This window comes from Tamandua tetradactyla, chromosome 24 (genome assembly GCF_023851605.1).
Source record: "Tamandua tetradactyla isolate mTamTet1 chromosome 24, mTamTet1.pri, whole genome shotgun sequence".
Taxonomy (NCBI): Eukaryota; Metazoa; Chordata; class Mammalia; order Pilosa; family Myrmecophagidae; genus Tamandua; species Tamandua tetradactyla.
In genome coordinates, this window is record NC_135350.1 from 49,489,809 (window position 1) to 49,510,474 (window position 20,666).

General features: G+C 37.1%; 2 long non-coding RNA genes across 8 annotated transcripts in view; both read right to left on the reverse strand.

Moving 5' to 3' along the window:
- Positions 1 to 20,666, reverse strand: part of LOC143668332 (uncharacterized) — an 83,079-nt gene that overhangs the window by 41,205 nt on the left and 21,208 nt on the right. The window lies entirely within an intron of this gene.
- Positions 5,989 to 10,331, reverse strand: LOC143668334 (uncharacterized). Its single transcript, XR_013168400.1, has 3 exons — positions 9,279 to 10,331; positions 8,440 to 8,610; positions 5,989 to 8,169 (listed from the first exon to the last, which is right to left on the reverse strand). It is a non-coding gene; the product is annotated as an uncharacterized LOC143668334 (long non-coding RNA).

The following is a 20,666-nucleotide window of genomic DNA, read 5'->3' on the forward strand; positions in this document are numbered from 1 at the left end:
CTTCAGGGTCAGAGTTTAGACACCTCACTTGCCTTCACATTCTATTACTGAGAACTTAATCGTAACCAATTGTAGGAGGGTTTGGGAAATGTGGTCTAGCCTCATTTTTTGTTTAATTCATTGTATTGTTGGGTGTCTTTACTAGTGCAGCTCAGCCTTTTACCGTAATGGTCACATGAAAGAAGAAGTGAACACATTTTGATGGACAATTAGCATATTTCCAAAGAATGGCATAAAAAAGATTACTTCATGTTAGTGCCTTGTAGAGTCTTTATAGAAAAATGAAAAATCATTTTTATTCATTCTGTGGGGAAAAAAACTCAGTAGAAAGGGTTTCAGAGATAAATGAATTGAAATTTCTTTTTAACTCATGAGAAAACTGAGGCCCAGAAGAGTAAATTTCCTTGCTTAAGCAGCTGGTAAGAGAAGCAAGACTGGAATCTATGTTTACACATTCTCAGCTCAGGGCGTGCCACAGCCTGCCGTGAATCAGTGAAGAGGTACACTTGCCTTGGTCACTTGAGCTCTTCAGTCAATTAAGAAAGTTGAGCTCTAAAATGGATTTTCCATCTCCTAACCTAGGTGGTTTAATGTTTTGGTCAATTCAGAAACCCAAATTACTGCTAATGTTCTTTTTAATATAAATAATTTTCCTATGTGGAAGAAGATTGGGAAGATGTTTAAAATACCCTTCCCTAAGCGAAGCAGAATAATTTTGGAGTAATGGTCAATTTTCCCCACTCAGTATTTCCAGTTCACCCTTGGCTCTTCCTCCATTCAAAAGCAAGGTATTCAGGATGAGCTGGGACTTGGCATCAAGGGATTAAGAAAACTTTCTTGACCAAAAGGGGGAAGAGAGAAATGAGAAAAAATAAAGTTTTACTGGCTGAGAGATTTCAAACAAAGTTGAGAGGTTATCCTGGAGGTTATTCTTATGCATTATATAAATAGCCATTTTTAGTTTATTTTGTATTGGAATGACTGGGGTGAAATATCTGAAACTGTTGAGTTATGTTCCAATAGCCTTGATACTTGAAGATGATTGTATAACGATACACCTTTTACAATGTGACTGTGTAATTTTGAAAACCCTGTGTCTGATCCTCCTTTTATTCAGGGTATGGACAGACGAGTAAAAAAAATAAATGGATAAAAAAATAAATAAATAATGGGGGGGGATAAGGGGTAAAATAAATTGAGTAGATTGAAATACTAATGGTCGATGAGAGGGACAGGTAAGGGGTGTGGGATGTATGAGTTTTTTCTTTTTTTTTAATTTCTTTTTCTGGAGTGATACAAATGTACTGAGAAATGATTATGGTGGTGAATACACAACTATATGATAATATAGTTGTGAGCCACTGCTTGTACACCATGTATGGAATGTTTGTATGTTAAAATTTATCAATAAAAATACATTTTTAAAAAATCAGGGCATTCTTGTTCGTTGAATCAAGAAAGAAACATGTCAGAGAGCAAAGTGGAGAAACCATAGCTTCCGACTTTTCCATGGTGTCAAGGATCTAGGTCAGGGTTTTTGACACTGCGGACATTTTGGGCCATATAATTCTTTGCTATAAGCGCTGTCTTGTGCACTGTAGAATATTAGCAGCCTCCTTGGCCTCTGCCCACCAGACGCCCTCTTCTTCCCCCACGCCAGTTGTGACCACCGAAAATGTCTCCAGACATTGTTAAATAATACATGGGTTGCAAAAGCATCCCCCAGTTGAGAATTATTCATCTAGGTTGTTAGGAAACTAGAAAAGAATCAAGAGTACACAGAGAAAACAGTATAAGTAAGCAAGAATTCACCCTGCTCCATGCTCCACCTTTAAAACAAGGCTGGAAAAGCATTTCCTAGTCTGAGTGAAAGGAACAGGGTCAGAGAGACGCTAATGAGAACATGCTTCGGTGTGTCTTAGAGTAAGCAACCCTTCATTCACTCCTTAGGCCAAGTCAATGCCTAAGACCAAAAAATGGCAGCAACTCCGGATAGATTTATGAAGTTCAAGAGCAGAGGAGCCTTGTGATCTAATGTTTTAGTAAAGTCCTGGGAGGTATCAAGATCTCAGAGAAGAAATTGTTGCAGGATATATCTGTGTAAACCCTGGCGTGGCATGAGAGCATCAGAATAATTCCTGGTCACTCAAGAATGGTCTGGAAATAGTAGAGAAAATGTCAGACCAGAAGGGGCTGCACAGATGGAAGTAAAGGCCGTCTCTGCAGCAGCCAGGGAGGAGTGGTGGGGTGGACCAGGCAAAGTGAGGGGACAGCCCAGGGATGGGCAGCAGTGTGGCTTGATGATGTTTGGGACCTCTGGTCCACTCTCCAACATCACATCTTGCTACTACTTAAGGCAATCCACAGAAATCGGAAGGACTTCCCAGATTGACTGAGATTAATTTTCTGCTACTGTAACTCAAAAGGGGGCTGTTGTAGGAGTTATTCAAGCTTCAGAAAAATAAAGTCATTTCCTTTGCCTACTTGTTTGTCACTTAAAGTCCGTATCAATCATAGGTAATAAAGAAAAAAAGAGTAACTATACCAATAATGGCTAAAACTTCTGTATTCTAGATCTTGGGCAATAAACCACTCTTTTACTATGATTCTGAGGAAGATTTCAATTCTTCTTTCAGGATAAAAGACATCTATGTTATAAAATGTACTAAGCCACCCACCATAAAGGAAAGTTACCAACATATATAATTGGTATTTTAAAACTTTTAAAAAAATCATCCAATGAGTAAAAATGAAAAGAAGATGATATGAATAACTTTCACCTCACTTGCTAGTAGAGACTGTTCAGCCTCAATGTGCTTTCCTTCTCTTACAAAATTGGTCAGGTATATTATGGCCCTAATAATGAGAGAGCCACATGTTTAATATGTGATTATTTTAAAGAAGACCAAAAATGAGAAGAGCAAAAGAAAGAAAATTATCTCAACAAAAATAAACATTTCTATAATGCAGAGATGAACCCCACAATATGACCATATTTACGGCCCTTCATATTTCTTCTATTTTTATCCATATTATTAAAGCAATAATGCAAAATAAGAGAACCCAGTAATACACCAAGTTGAATTTGATGGGGAGATTCTGCTGAAAAGAACAAAGGGTTTATTATAGTATAAAACTAGTCTTTATATCTATTTGAGAAGGGAGGAGGGCCATAAGGTAGATAAAATTGAACACAGAAATCACCATTTCCCCACCATAGTCAGAATGAGTGGTGCTGAGCAGAGTCAATTGACCAAGACACCCTTGGGGGAGGGGTTCGGTGAAACCCAGGGTATCCCACTGCACTCCCCACCCTGGCCTGGCTAGCACCACGACTACCACTTCCACCTCACACATGTCATATACATACACACAAATTATATGGAGGGAATGTAGTCAGTCACAGCAGATTGAACCATGTACAACAACAAATGCATGTTCTTCATCTATGTTCCTGTGGGTGTGAATCCATTTGAAAACAGGACCTTTTCAAGATGTTATTATTAGGTAAGGTTTGGCCAAACTGAATCAGGGCGGTTCTTAATCCATATGAATGGAAGCCTTATCAAACAAGGACATTGGGATGACAGAAAGAGACAGGGAGAAGACAGAAGTTAGCAGAAACCAGAAGAGCAAACACAGCAGAGAGAGACTGCCAAGTGACAGAAACAGAGATGCAAGTTAAGGAACCCCAACGATTGTGGCAAACCAGTGCCAGAACACTCAGGGAGAAAGCATAGTCTTGCTGATGCCTTGATTTTGGACTTCTAGGTTCTGAAACTGGGAAGCAATAGACATTTGTTGTTTAAGCCAACCTATTATGTGGTATTTGTTACGGCAATTCTGACAAGGTAACACACCAATCCACAAAACTTTTTGAGTACCTACTTAGTCCAGGTCTTCTCAATCAGAGAGGGAAAAAGGGATATCAAGGATGGCAATGAAGTGGCAAAGAATCAGCCAAAGGAAAGTGAGGTGGAGGAATGAGCAGGGGCACTGCCGCTTGGCAATGCCCCTCAGTCCCATCATTGTTACCTTTCTGAGTTGGGAGAGAAAAGACAGAAATGTTAGTGGAGTTAACATTTTCGAAATTTTCTTCTCCCCTTCAACCCTGATCATGTCATTGTACTGTTATAGTCACACTGACTTCATCACCAAAGGGAGACGAAATATAAATTTGGAGTTTATAGACATCATGCCATTTGCTAAACCCTGCATTTCATTCAGATATGACAAATGAATTCTTGGAAGCAGAGAGACATAAAACTTCTCAATGATACTCACCATTTATTATGCAGTGTGCCATCAGTCTGGTGGAATGCTGAAAAACGTGGCAAACTGAATCAGCTTTCCAAACATCCAAAAAATAACAACCAAGTCAATTAGCACAATCCAGTTGTTTGATCACCCAGATGTGCCCTTAGTACACTGAAGTTTTCTAATGATAACTTAAGATAACCTCTCACTCATAGGGAGAAACATAATCACATGATTTATTCATTTATCCATCTATCCAGCAAGCCAGCCAGCCAGCAATACTTATTAACAACTATTATAGGCCAGACACTGTGCTAAGTAATTAGGGGTATTGAGAAGGAAAGAAATGGTCTCTGTCTTCAAGAAATTCATAATATTGTAGTGTAGTCTCAAATATATTTTATTGGGCACCACCATCAGGAAAAAATTCTGTGCACATATACTTGATACCACAAATGTGGTGTTACTTATAAATTATAAACAAGCACTACTGTATGAATATAAGGCATGTACAAATAGTACATGTATATACAATATGTTGTCTATATACTGCCTTGATATATACTATATATGTAGAGACACAATACATATATATATAAAAGGCACACAAAAATTGAAGTAAAAAGGAAGGAAATTGAAGTTCTAAATAGAGTAAGAGAAGGAGAAGAGTAAGAAAGGAAGCAGACCCTTCAATCAGCAACATCAAGAAGAGTATCCAAGAAGACAAAAGGGAAGACACTCCCCTTTTGCCAGGGTGCTCAAAATGCAAGCTCTACTTGGCACAACCCTGGCCTCATCTCACTCCCATATACTGTTTGTTCCAGAATGCCCTGTTCCAGTATTATAATCCCAACATTTTGAGGTGTTAAAGAGTACTGTTAACTATATATAATGATTTAGAATACAAACTTTGAGCATAGAGTAAAATGAAATGCTTTTGAAAATCCAGGATCTCCTTAGTTTCAATTTTATGAGACTATAAACTTAAGAGCATCCAGGAAACTGACTCAAACTTAAACAGAAAAAAAAATCACCCACAAATTCTCTTTTTGTACTCAATAACAACATAACAATGAAAAGCCAAATTCTGCCATACTCTTGGCAACCATTCTTTTATCACTAAAATAAAAGAACTTATCACTGACAGCTGCTAAGATTCAGTGGTTTGAATCACACCATGCGCAAAAACTGAAAGGGCTAAAATCACAATAGTGCTAATATGGGAAAGAATAGGGGGAAAACAACCATTGGGAGCTACAGGAACAACACTTAAAAGTAGCCACATGCATTAGTCCAAATAAGCTTTATGTAAAATTAGATAACATAATTAGTCCAGAGAGTGCTTTGAGAAATTCTAAGTCCACATGGCATAAGGCTTTGAATGGAGGAAAAAAACAGTATCCGCACTTTCTATTTTTGTTAAAAAGAGAGAACATGCATAGAAAAAACCCTGTAAGAACATATACTTTGTTGCTAACATTACTTGAACCTGAATGGGGGTTGAAATAAGGGGAATTTTACCTTTTTAAATATCCATGCCTTTAAGTTTGAATATTTGTGAGGATAACTTACCATTCTCATAACCAGAAAAAAAAAAAAAACATAACTATTTTGAACCAAAAAAAAAAAATCCTCTTGAAAGAAATCACATCAAGGTGAAATATAAAAAAAATATATGTTGAACTAAAAGTCAGAAACTTGGGTTCAAAACACCAATGCTGCCACCCAGCAACCATGAAATCGATTAATATTGGTGGTGGCGGTGATGTGGTTATCACAACACTGCCCCACTAATTGATTCCAAAAGACCCCTTTAAATTTGCCCAACTCCCCTCTTCTGGAATTCTGCCTCCATTATATATGTAGAATGTCAACACTGCCCCCTATCCACTATGTGTTGCATTTACAACCTGCTCAAAAAAGATGCTTTTCCACCTGTGGTAGGTAGAGTAATGCACATACTAAAAAATATCATCTAATAGCTTTAATCTTTTCAAAGACCTCCTAGGTTCTTCCTCTAGATTACAGCTAGAGCATGGGCAAGCAGGATTACTTAGTGGAAGGTGACATGTGTGTATTGAATGATCATCTCTAGAAACTGGGAACCTACTTCTGACCCTCATTGAGGGTTACCCAGCCATGGCAGGAGTACCCTATATTCTGCGGTTGGACGACTCCTCTAAACCTGAGAAGCCCTGAATTCTAGTCCTGCTTCCACCACTAAGTAGCTGTGGCATCCAGGGCAAGTCCTTGGGGAGAACATTCAAGGCACCTATTTGAAAGTAAGGCTGTCTTTTCTGACTATGCTAGATGAGGTCACACAGTGTGATTTGTGGACAGCTGCTTGAATTTCATTTTAACAAATGCAAGTGCTCATACGAGCCAGAAACTGTACTAAGAACTTGGGAGATGGACATAAATGAGACATGGCCTCTATTCCTATGGTCCCACATAAAGGTCAATGGCTCACACTGGTATATGAAAACAGAAGTAAAAAGCACATATTCTCATTCATGGGTTATATTTATTCATGCTAACAGATGAAGAAGCCCTAGACCTTATCCTTAAGGTGTTCACTGGTTAATAGTTTATTTACACCAAAGTGAAGAACAGAAGTGGGAATTGGGATTTTCTTTAATCCTTCAGTGACCCAACAGTCTTTCACTGAACTTTTACTATGTCCTAGGCACAAGGCTTAATGTTACGGATACAAAAATGACCAAAATCACTTTTGAGAAAATAAGAAAAAAACGCATTGGAAATCAAGGCAGTATGTGCTTTGTGCTCTGTGTCATGTCATGTCAACTACATTTTCCTTGGATAATTCTTCCCAAGGAAGGACATGGGATCTGGTCTTGAGAGATCTTGCTAAGTAAGGAATGGAGGGAAAAGGGTATAACCAGACAGACCTGTGAGGCAGATGGGAAATAAAGGACAAAGGCAAGTATGAGGTCCTGACTGTGCCAGGCTTAATCCAGTAGAACATACTGGAACTCAGGGTACCCTGAAGCTATCAGTGAGGACTTTATTAAAATGCACTGAACTCTGGGACATTCTCAGATCCTCTTCAGTTAATAAAGCCTCTGGGAGGCAAACTTCAATTATTTGAGAATAAAGAATATGGAGGAGCACTGAAGAAATATGCAAGTAAGAAAGGACAGTAGCTAGAGGCTAGAACCAAATTAGAACTTCTAATTTGTGTTTAGAGAACTGCTAATTTATGGGACCACTGAAATTTTTAAAAGTAAGACTAAAGTAGGGTAAGAAACTGTGGTTTCTTATAAATTCTCCAGATAGTCTGGTTCTGTAATTGTGAAGAGAGGTAGATATAAAACTTTACTTCCTTTTTTAAAACAATGAGCCCCCCCATGATTCAGATGCAAATGGTCAAATTGACAACATGCTAAAAATTATTACCTTAGAGCTTGGATTTGTTTCCTAGGGCGGCCATACAAATGAACACAAATGTGGTGGCTTTAAGCAAAGAAATTTATTCTGTCACAGTTCTGGAGATCAGAAGTCCAAAGTCAACCCTGTCAATAGGGTTGGTTTCCTCCAGAGGCTCTAAGGGAGGATCTGTTCAGGCTTTTCTCCCAGCTTCTGGTGTTTACTAGCAATCCTTAGCCTTCCTTGGCTTGTGGACACATCAGTCCAATTTCTGCCTCTGTCTTCACGTCTCCTTCTTCTCTGTGGGTCTGTATGTCTCAAATCTTCCTCTGCTTTCTTTTGTAAGGACAACTATTACTGCATTAAGTGCCCACTCTAAATAGAAGAGGATCTCATCTTGGGATCCTTAATTACATCTGCAGAAACTGCTGCTCCAGGTCACAATCACATTTTCCAGGTGGTAGGACTCAGATATATCTTTTGGGGGCCTACTGCTCAACCTGTTACAGAGCCGTCTTGAAGTATCTGATGAAATAGATAAAAAATTTCAGCACTCTGAGATATGAAGCCCTAAATGTTTCAACTATGCATCAGAAAATTAGGTACTGTCACTGGATATGATGTACTGATTTACCAGAGCCACATGCAGAGCTAAAAATGTGGTACACAATGCTCAGAAGCACAAAGAAAGTGTCACAAACCTGGAAGAGTGTTTTGTCAATATCACGGAGGGTAATAATGGAATTGCTATTTCTGGGCATGTTGTAAATTCTGCTTTACTCTTCCAGCCTGTACCTGCAAGTTTCTGAAGGGCTGCCCTGTCAGCGTTGGCTTTGGCTGCAGTGGCAGGAAAGCCTGAGTCCTAGGGAGAGGATGGTGATGAGCTGTGCTTCTGCCCAGGAACCAGGTACATTTGACCAGGTACTCATTTCCCCAAGCTCAAACAGACACCCATGCCAGTTAGTGCTGAAAGAAATCAGAAATGAGGTCAGGAGGGTGATCCAAAATGAAACTTTTCATCCATCTTCTGAGCTGAAGCTTGCCTTTCAAAACGCATGTATGAGAACAGGACAGCAAATTACATCCCTTTATATTAAGGAGAAAGGTCAAGTTGCAAAGTCATTCAAAAAGTGTGTGGATTTTAATTGGCTAGTTTTAGGTTTTCTAAAAAAACTTTTTAAACAAAATTTTTTAACTTGCTGGAGTCTGACTGTTTCACATTTAGGAACTTTAATTCAGAAATAGCTAATAAATTGATTTTTTTTTTTCTTAATTCATCATGTATCAACCTTAAAATCACTCAGTGTAAGGCCCAAGTCAAGCGCGCCAGGGGCGATCTTTTGCAGGCAGAGAGTGACATCTGCAGGAATTGTGTGTCACTACATGGCCACATCCACAGGAATTCTCAAAATGAAACAAACTTTCTGTGCTTCACAGACTTCCATAAGCCCAGTTGCTTAGCGTGTAGGTGCCTCAATTTTCTCGCCTGTAAAGAGACGCTAATAGTTGCACCTACATTGCTGTCGGAAGGACTGAATGGACTACAGCCTGTTACACACTCAGCAAGTTGCCTGGCATATCATAAACTCTTTTTTCTTTTTAAATGCAGCTTTATTGAGATAATCCATACAAACCATCTGAAGTGTAAAATCACTGGCTCATGGTATCTTCACATAGTTGTGCATACAATCCCATGATTGATTTTAGAACATTTTCATTACTCTAGAAAAGAAGTAAAAATAAAAAAGAAACCCAATTCTCCTATACCCCTCTCCCTTCCTATTTTTTTTTAAGTTTAATTCACACACCATATAATCCATCTTAAGTGTAAAATCAGTGGCTCTTGGTATAATCACATATTTATGCACTCATCACTACAGTTAAATTAGAACTCTCATTTCTTTTGAAGAGAAAAACCCCATACCCCGTATGACCCCCTATTACTGACATCTAGCTTTAGTATGGCGTCTTTATTACCCTTAATGCAAGAATATTCAATGCTACTGTTAAGTATAGATCTTAGTTGACATTAATTGTATTTCCCCGTGTGCCACCCTATCATTAATGCCTTGTAATAATGATGTACATTTGTTCTAGTTTTCTAATATCTGTACAGTTAACCACCACAATTGTCCACTCTAGTTTTGTTAGTTTATACAGTCCCAGTTTTTACCCTTTAGCTTTCCTTCTGGTGACATACACGACTCTATCCTTCCTCTTTCAGCCTTACTCATATACAATTCTGTGAATTACACTGACAGTATTGTGCTACCATCACACAGTATTGTGCCATACATTTCTAAACCTTTATCGATTGCCCAATCTCTGCTCTCTTTCTATCTCCTGCTTACATATGCTTTCAACTTTAACTCTCAGAGTTTGCTAATTATAGTTAGTTCATATTAAAGAGACCAGACAATATCTGTCCTTTTGTTTCAGGCCTATTTTGCTCAATATAAAATCCTCCAGGTTCACTCGCCTTGTTGCATGCCTCACAACTTCATTCCTTTCTACAACCACCCAAAATTCCATCATATGTATACAGCAGTTTGCTCTTCTGCTCATCAGTCACTGGATCCTGGGGTTGCCTCTGTCCATTGGCAATCATGAATAATGCCACTATATCCATTGGTGTGCGAATGTCTGTTTGTGTCTCTGCCTTCAGTTCTTCCAAGTACATACCTAGTAACATGATTGCTAGATAATGGCAACTCAGTATTTAACTTCCTGAGGCACCACCACCCTGCCTTCCAGAGGGGTTTTACAATTCTATTTTGCTACTAATAGTGAATAGATATACCTCTTTCTCCACATCTTCTCCAGCATTTGTAGTTTTCTTTTTCTTTTTTTAAAAGAAAAAGCATACAATTCTTCCTAAGTGTATAATCAAAGCTCCTGGTATAATCACATAGTTATGCATTCACCATCACAATCTGTATGAGAACATTCTCATTTCTTCCGAAAAGAAAAAAGGAAAAAAATCCCATATCCGCTTCTTATTTACATTTAGCTTTGGTATATTGCATTTGTTACAATTAATGAAGAAGATTGCAGTGTTACTGTTAACTATAGACTTTATTTTGCTTTAATTGTATTTTTCCACATACCATTACTTTTTTTTTTTCTGTGCTATATGGCAGCATCACATTTCATTCTTTTTTCCATGTAAGTATCCTGTTATTGCAACACCATTTTGTTGAATTTTTCCTTGTTTGAGTTCTTTGTTGCTTGCTTGTTTGTTTTTGGGGGAAGTGAATGGGCCGGGAATAGAACCCAGGTCTCCCACATGACAGGCGAGAATTCTACCACTGAACTACCCTCACACACACACACACCCTCCACACACCATATTTTAACACCTTGTAATAGTGACATACATTTGTTCTAATTCATGTAAAAAAAACTTATATTTGCACAATTAATCACCATCATTGTCCATTCTAGGTTTCATTAACTTATACAGTCCCAGTTTTTATCCTCTAGCTTTCCTTCTGGTGACACAGATCACTCTTGTTCAACTATACTCACACTCAGCTTTGTTATTTACACTGACAGTATTGCGCTACTCTCACACATTATTGTGCTATCCATTTCCAAACCTTTGCAATCAACCATATTGAATATTCTGTACTTCTTAAGTATTGATTGGCCAATCACTGTCCTCTTTCTCTCTCCTAATAACCTGTGCTCTCCAATTTAACTCTCAGAGTTTGTTCATTATTGTTACTTCATGGCTGTGAGGCCACACAGTATTCATCCTTTTGTTTCGGGCTTATTTTGCTCAACATGATGTCCCCAAGGTTCATCCACATTATTGCATGCCTGATGACTTTATTGTCTTACAGCTGCATAACATTCCATTGTATGTATATACTACACTTTTGTTTATCTGCTTGTCCAGTGATGGACATTTGGGCTGTTTCTATCTATTGGTAACTGTGAATAATGCTATTATAGATATTGGTATGCAAATGTCTGTTTGTTTCCCTGCTTTCAGTTTCTCCAAATATATACCTACCAATGAGATTTTTGGCTCATACGGCAATTCTATACTCAGCTTCCTGAGCAGCCACCAAACTGCCTTCCAGAATGGGTGACCCACTCTACATTCCCACCAACAGTGAGTAAGTGTGCCTATTTTTCCACATCCTCCCCAGCACTTGCAGTTTTCTGTTTTTATAATAATGTCCATACTAACAGGTGTGAGATAGGATCTCATTGTCATTTTGATTTACATTTACTTGATAGATAGTGAAGTTGAGCATCTTCTCATATGATTTGTGTCATTTATACTTCTTTAGAAAAGTGTCTACCCATGTCTTTTGCCCATTTTTTAATTGGGTTGTTTGTGTTTGTTGTTGAGTTGTAAGATCTCTTCATATATTCTGTATATTAAACCCTTATCAGATACATGGTTTCCAAATACTGTCTCCCCTTGAACTGCTGCCTTTTTACTTTCTTGACAAAGTCCTTGGAGGAATAAAAGTATTCAGTTTTGAGGAGATGCCATTTATCCATTTGTTCTTTCATTTCTTGTGCGTTGGGTGTAAGGTCTAGGAAACCACTTTCTATCACAAGATCTTTAAGATACTTCCCTATATTTACTTCTATGGTTTGTATGGTCTTAGTTTTAATATTTATGTCTTTGATCCATTTTGAGTAAGGTGAGAGGTAGGGGTCCTCTTTCATTCTTTTGGATATGGATATCCAATTCTCCAAGCACCATTTGTTGAAGAGGCCATTCTGTCCCCAATCATTAGAGTTGGTTGCCATGTAAAAATCAATTGTCCATAGATGAAAGGGTCTGTTTCTGAGCTCTCATTTCAATTCCATTGGTTTGTAATATATCTTTATGCCAGTACCATGCATACACTAGTAGCTTTATTATAAATAAATTTATAATAGTAAATTAAAAAGCATAATTTATTATGCTTTAAAGGCAGGTTGTATGAGGCCTCCAACTACATTTTTCTTTCTCAAGTTTTTTTAGCTATTTGAGGAATGCTGCCCTTCCAAATAAACTTGATTACTCATTTTCCTATCTCTGCAAAGTAAGTTTTTGGGATTTTTATTGGTATTGCATTGAAACTATAAACCATTTTGGGTAGAACTGATATCTTAACTATATTTTAGTCTTCCAAGCCATGAACACGGCATGCCCTTCCATTTATTTAGGTCTTTCTTGATTTCTCTTAGCGATGTTTTGTAGTTTTATTTTATGTCCTTGGTTACATTTATCCCTAGGTATTTGATTCTTTTGGTTGCTTTTGTAAGTGGGATTTTTTTCTTGATTACCTCCTCAGATTGTTTCTTACTCAGAAGTGCTACTGATTTCACATGTTGACCTTGTATTCTTTGCTTTCGCATGTTGATCTTTGCTGAAATTGTATTAGCTCTAGTAGCTTTGCCATAGATTCTTCAGGATTTTGTACATGCAGGATCCTGCCATCTGCAAACAGTGAAAGGTTTACTTCTTCCTTTCCAATGTGGCTGGCTTTTTTTTTTTTTCTTGCCCAACTGCTCTAGCTAGAATTTCCCACACAATGTTGAATAACAGTGGTGATGATATTATCCCTGTCTTGTTCCTGACCTTAAGGGGAAAGCGTTCGGTCTTTCCCCATTGAGTGTGATGTTAGCTGTGTTCCCTTTATCACGTTGAGGAATGTCAAACGTTGAGTTTGACATGGGTTACAATTTCACAATTTTTTCACAGTAAAGCCACTTGACATGGGCTTTAGGGAGTTTTTACTTCTAGCTGCTCTAAAATATTGGAGACTAAAAGAGATATCACTTTAATGATTCAGCAATCATATTCATTGTTAAATCCTATCTTCTCTCTATAATTCCACCATCACCTTTGATCTTTAGAATGTTTGGGCTACACCAATTCTAAATTTTTCATATTGGAAAGGTCTGTCACTAATATGTGGTAGGAAGAAGAAACTATCTGATACTGGAGAGGCTGGGCTAGGTTTCAGAACACCTTTGAAGTGTCTTATCAAGAAAGAATGTCAAATTTTGTCAAATGCCTTTTCTGCATCCATCAAAATGATCATGTGGTTTTCCTGCTTTGATTTGTTGATATGGTGTATTACATTAATTGATTGTCTTGTGTTAAAGCAGCTTGCATACCTGGAATAAAACCCATTTGGTCATGTCTATAATTCTTATAATGTGCTATTGGATTCTTGTACTTTGTTGAGGACATGTGCATCTATATTCATAAAGGGATTGATCTGTAATTTTCTTTTCTTATAGTATCTTTGTTTGGCTTCATAGAATCAGTTAGTCAGTTTTCCCTCCTCTTCAATATTTTTGAAGAGTTTGAGCAGGATTGGTACTCATTCTTCCTGGAATGCTTGGTAGAATTCACATGTGAAGCCACCTGGTCCTGGGTTTTTCATTCTTGGGAGTTTTTTGGATGACTGACTCAATTTCTTTACTTGTGATTGGTTTGTTGAAATCTTCTATTTCTTCTTGAATCAGTGTAGGCTGTTCGTGTGTTTCTTGAAAGTTGTCCATTTCATGTAAGTTGTCTAGTTTATTGGCATACAGTTGTTCATAATGTTTTCCCATTACATCCTTTTTTGTTTTTTTTGGAGGGTCTGTAGTAATGTCCCCCTTCCCATTTCTGGTTTAATTTATTTTCATTCTCTTCTGTTTTTCTTTGTCAGTCTAGCTAAGGACCCATCAATTTCATTGATTTTCTCAAAGATCCAACTTCCAGTTTTGTTTATTTTTCTCTATTGCTTTTAAGTTCTTTATTTAATCTATTTCTGCTCTGATCTTTGTTATTTCTTTCCTTCTATTTGTTTTAGGTCTAGTTTGCTGTTCTTTTTTCTAGTTCCTCCAACTGTTCAGTAAAGTCCTCAATTTTTTTTATCTTTTTTCTTTTTTAATATAGGCATTTATGGCAATAAATTTCCCTCTCAGCCCTACCTTCACTGCATCCCTAAGTTTGATATGTTATGTTCTCATTTTTATTTACCTCAGTATATTTACTGATTTCTCTTGCAACTTCTTCCTTGACCCACTGATTAAAAGTAAAAATTCATATATTTGTGAATTTTCCAGCACTCCACCAATTACTGATTTCAAGCTTCATTCCATTATGATCTAAGGAAGTGTTTTGTATAATTTCAATCTTAAACTTATTGAGAACTGCTTGAACTTATTGAGAACTGTCAAACATATGGTTTATACTGGAGAATGATCCATGAGCACTTGAGAAGAATGTATATATGGCTGTTGTTGGGTGCAATGTTCTGTAAATGCCTGTTAAGTCCAGTTTATTTATCATATTACTCAAGCTCTCTGTTTCCTTATTGATCCAACATTTAAATATTCTAGCCATTGATGAAAGTGGTGTATTGAAGACTCCAACTATTATCATAGTGGTGTTTACTTCTCCCTTCAGTGTTTCCAGTGTTTGCACAGATATATTAGGGGTACTCTAGCCAGGTGCACAAATATTTATGATTGTTATCTTTTCTTGAAGAATTGCCCCTTTTATTAATGCATACAGTCCTTCTTTGTCTCTTTAAAGTGTTTTACATTTAAAGTCTAATTTGTCTGATATTAGTGCAGCTACCACTGCTCTTTTCTGGTTGTTGTTTGTGTGGAATATCTTATTCCAACTTTTCAGTTTCAAACTGTTTTTTATCTTGGGTTTAAAATAAGTCTCTTGGGCTGGTTGTGGTGGCTCAGCAGGTAGAGTTCTCACCTACCATGCTAGAGACCCGGGTTTGCATCCTGGTGCCTGTCCATGTAAAAAATAAATAAAATAAGTCTCTTGTAGACAGTATATAGATGGATCCTATTATTTTTTAATCCATTCTGCCAGTCTATGTCTTTTGATTGGAGAATTTAATCCATTAACATTTAATGCTATTACTATAAAGCCAGTACTTTCTTCTACCATTTTGTCCTTTCAATTTTATATGTCATAGCTTATTTTTTCTCTTCTTTTACCCTTTTAGTTACCTTTACTGATAATCTTTATTTCTACATTCTCTTGAAGACTTCTCTCTCCTGTTTTTTTATATCACCCAGTAGCATTCTCTGCAAGTATTTTTGTAGAGCAGATCTCTAGCTCATGAAGTGCCTTAGTGTCTGTTTATCTGTAAATATTTTTAACTCTCCATTTTTTTATTTTTAACTTTTTTATTGTATAGTTTAACATATATACAAAGCAGAGAAATAAAAAAAGCAATAGTTTTTGAAGTGCTCTTCAACAAGTAGTTACAAGACAGATCCTAGAGTGTTCATGGGCTACCACAGGATCTTTTCATATATTTCTTTCTAGCTGCTCCAGAATATAGGAGCCTAGAGGGCTTAAATATTTTTTTATCATTACAATAGACTTTTTTCCATCTTTTTTTTTTGTGGAAAATGACATCTACAAAAAGCTATAAATTTCAAAGCACAGCACCACAATTAGTTGTAGAACATATTTCAGAGTTTGACATGGGTTACAATTTCACAATTTTTTCACAGTAAAGCCACTTGACATGGGCTTTAGGGAGTTTTTACTTCTAGCTGCTCTAAAATATTGGAGACTAAAAGAGATATCACTTTAATGATTCAGCAATCATATTCATTGTTAAATCCTATCTTCTCTCTATAATTCCACCATCACCTTTGATCTTTAGAATGTTTGGGCTACACCAATTCTAAATTTTTCATATTGGAAAGGTCTGTCACTAATATGCGGTAGGAAGAAGAAACTATCTGATACTGGAGAGGCTGGGCTAGGTTTCAGAACTTATCTGGATCAGGGACTCATCTGGAGGTTGTAGGGTTCTGGAAAGTTACTCTAGTGCATGGGACCCTTGTGGAATCTTATATATTGCCCTAGGTGTTCCTTAGGATTGGCTGGAATGGTCCTGGTTGGGGGTTGGCAGGTTATGATAGGTAGCAAAGTCTAACTGAAACTTGAGTAAGAGCAACCCCCAGAGTAGTCTCTCAACTCTATTTGAAATCTCTCTGCCACTAATACTTTATTAATTACACTTCTTTTCCCCCTTCTGGTCAGGATGGAATTGTTGATCCCATGTTGCCAGGTCTGGATTCATTTCTGGGAGTCATCTCCCATGTCGACAGGGAGCCATTCACCCCTGGATGTCATGTCCCACTTAGGGGGGAGGGCAAATATTTCACTTGCAACGCTGGGCTTAGAGAGAGTGAGGCCACATCTGAGCAACAAAGAGGTCCTCAAGAAATAACTCCTAGGCATGCCTATAGGTAGTCTAAGCATCTCTTCTACATAAATGAGTTTCACAAGAGTAAGCCTCATGATCGAGGGCATGGCTTATTGATTTGGGTGTCCCTAAATTTTGACATAGTATCAGGGGATTTCCTAATGGCAAGGTTTAATAGTTCCATATTCTTTCTCCCATCACTTAGAGGGCTTTGCCAACACATTTTTATTATCTGCTTAATATACTCTAGGATATATCCAGGCATTACAATAATCAATAAAGGATTAAAGGACCTCTTTCTTATTCTGTGCTCCCTGTGTTTCAGTTGTTCAAATGAGCTATAAAGACAGGTTGAATTAGATTATGCACTGCAGAAAATTTCAGTTCCCGACCAAATTAATCTTTTTTCTAGTGGTCTCAAACCGTATGTGTGGTTCTAAAATACAGACATTGTCTTTCTTACCCCTATGTTCTTAATTACTTTAACCCTAACCTGATTGGCTTTGTTCTTATCTCTTAATATCAGGTTATATATATATATATATATATATATAAAACAGCCTCTCAAAATCCAGAAATAATGATCACCACTCCGACTTAATGTGTCTGCTCTAGAAGCTTACAATCAAGACTCCCGTTTCTGTATAAGCATTTTCTAAAAGTGACCATACCATTGTCGTTCTTTTGTTTCTGGCTTATTTTATATCCCCATATGTCCCACATGTTCATGCACATCTTTGCAAACCTCACGACTTTGTTCCTTCTTGTAGCAGCACAACCTTCATTCATAAATATACATCACCTTTCATCAATCTACTTCTCCATCAGTGTGTTCTTCAGTAACCTGCATTCATTGGGCATCATGTAGAGGGCCCAAAGTCCACAGTTCATCTACATTCTCAATTCTAGATAATTTCATTATTCCCCAGAGAAAGAAAACCAATGAACACACCCTCGCCAAATAGGAAATCTAAACGTCCTCTTAACTTTTGTCCCTCCCCCCATTATTCACCTCTACTATTGCTGTGATAGTGCTGATGGTTTCCTTTTGAACATAACTCATAGCATGCAATAGCAGTTTTCCCCTGTGCCCTGGACTTAAACATTCTTTGTACAAGAATCACATCTTTGAGATAATCTTGCAAGAACTAATTCTTATTTCTAGTGTTAATCAGCGGGACATGTAGGTCTATACAACCACTTTCAATCTTGTTCATCTTCAATATAGTAACATTATTTATAGACCCACTAGAGAATCACCTTCACTTCTATCTATTCCCGTACATTGGAGTTCAACCTCATTAGCTAATGGTTCACCCATCTCTAGCTTCTATGTATCTTTAAGTCCCCTATATTCTGTATTATAAGCCTCTGAGTATATCTTTATGCTGGTCATAAAAGTGGAATTATATAGTAGCTATCCTTTTACACCTGACTAATTTCACTCTGCATTATGTCATGGCTCATCCTTCTTGTCACGTGCTTCATGACATCATTTTGTTTTACTGTTGCATAATATTCCATCATATATATATATACCACATTTTGTTGATCCACTTGTCTGTTGATGGGCATTTTTTTGTTTACATCTTTTGGCAATTGTGAAAAATGCCACTATGAACACAGGTGTGCAAATGTCTGCTTCTGTCATTGCTTTCAGCTCTTCTAGTTATATACCAAGTAGTGCTATTGCTGGGTCTTAAGGCAACTCGATATTTAGTTTCCTAAGGAATTGCCAAACAGTCTTCCACAGTGGCTGCATCATTATAAATTTCCATTAGCAGTGCATAAGTGTCCTAATTTCTCTACATCCTCTCCAACATTTATAGTTTATGGTTTGTTTAATAGCAGCCATTCTTATGGGTGTGAGGTGGTATCTCATTGTAGTCTTGATCTGCATTTCCCTTATCGCCAGTGAAAATGAGCATCTCTTGATGTGCTTTTGAGCCAGCTATATTTGCTCTTCTGAAAAAAAAAGCCTTTTCATATCTTTAGCCCATTTTATAATTGAATTGCTTGTTCTTTTGTTGTTTGAGTTGCATGATTTATTTGTATACATGGGAAATCAAACCTTTGTCTGATATGTGATTTACAAATATTTTCTCCCATTGAGTTGGCTGCCTCTTCACCTTTTTTACAAAGTTTTTGAGGTGCAGAAGCATTTGATTTTGAGGAGTTTCCATTTATCTATTTTTTTCTTTTGTTGCTTGTGCTTTGGATATAAAGTTTAGGAAGCTACCTCTAATTACTAGGTCTTAAAGATGTTTCCATACATTTTCTTCTAGAAGCTTTATGGTGCTAGCTCTAATATTTAAGTGCTTGATTCATTTTAAGTTAATTTTTATGTAGGGTGTAAGATAGGGGTCCTCTTTCATTCTCTTGGCTATTGATACCCAGTTCTTCCATGCCCAGTCACTGAAAAGATTATTTTGTAACAGTTCAAAGGATTTGGAAGCCTTTCCAAAAATAAGTTTACCATAGATTTGGTGATCTATTTCTGCATCCTCAGTTCGATTCCATTGGTCAATGCTTCTATCTTTGTGCCAGTACCATGCTGTTCTGACCACTGTGGCTTTATAATAAATTTTAAAGTCAGGGAGTGTTAATCCTCCCACTTTATTCTTCTTTTTTAGGATGGTTTTAGCTACTCGGGGTCTCTTTCACATTAAAATGAATTTGGTAGTTAGCTTTTCCAAATCTTCAAAGTAGGTTGTTGAAATTTTGATTGGTACTGTATTGAAGCTTTAGATCAATTTGGGGAGAACTGACATCTTAATTATATTTAGCGCTACTATCCATAAGCAGGGAATCTTTCCACCTATTTAGATTCCCTTTGATTTCTTCTAGCAATATTATATAGTTTTCTGTGTACAAGTCCTTTACTTCCCTAGTTAAGTTCATTCCTAAGTACTTGATTCTTTTAGTTGCTATTTTGAATGGAATGTTTTCCTTAACTGACTCCTCAGCTAGGTCATTGCTTGTGTACAGAAATGTGCTTATTTTTGCATGTCAATTTTATATCCCACCACCTAGATGAATTTGTTTATTAGCTGAAGTAACTTTGTTGTAGATTTCCCAAGGTCCTCCAAGTATAGTATCATATCATCTGCAAATAATGGGAGCGTTACTTCCTCCTTTCCAATTTCAATGCCTTTTATTCCTTTGTCTTGCCTGATTGCTCTAGCTAGTACTTCTAGCACAATGTTGAATAATAGTGGTGACAGTGAGCATCCTTGTCTTGTTCCTGATCTTAGGGGGAAAGCTTTCAGTCTCCCTCCATTGAGTACAATGCTAGCTATTGGTTTTTCATATATTTCCTTTATCATATTGAGGTAGTTACCTCTGATTCCAATTATTTGGAGTGCTTTTATCAGAAAAGGATGCTGAATTTTGTCAAATGCATTTTCAGCATCAATTGAGATGATCATATGATTTTTCCCATTTGACTTGTTAATGTGCTGTATTACATTAATTGATTTTCTTGTGTTGAACCATCCTTGTATTCCTGGTTTAAACCCCACTTGGTCGTGGTGTATAATTCTTTTAATATGTTGTTGGATTCAATTTGCTAATATTTTATTGAGAATTTTTGCATCTATGTTCATTATGCAAGTTGGCCTGTAGCTTTCCTTTCTGATAGCATCTTTACCCAGTTTTTGTATTAAAATATTATCTTTATAAAATGAGTTAGGTAGAGTTCCTTTTTTCTCAGTTTTTTGGAAAAGCTTCAGCAGGATTGGTGTTAGTTCTTTTTGGAATGTTTGATAAAATCCCCCTCTGATGTTTCTTTCGCCCTAGGCCCTAGGTGTTTCTTTGTAGGAA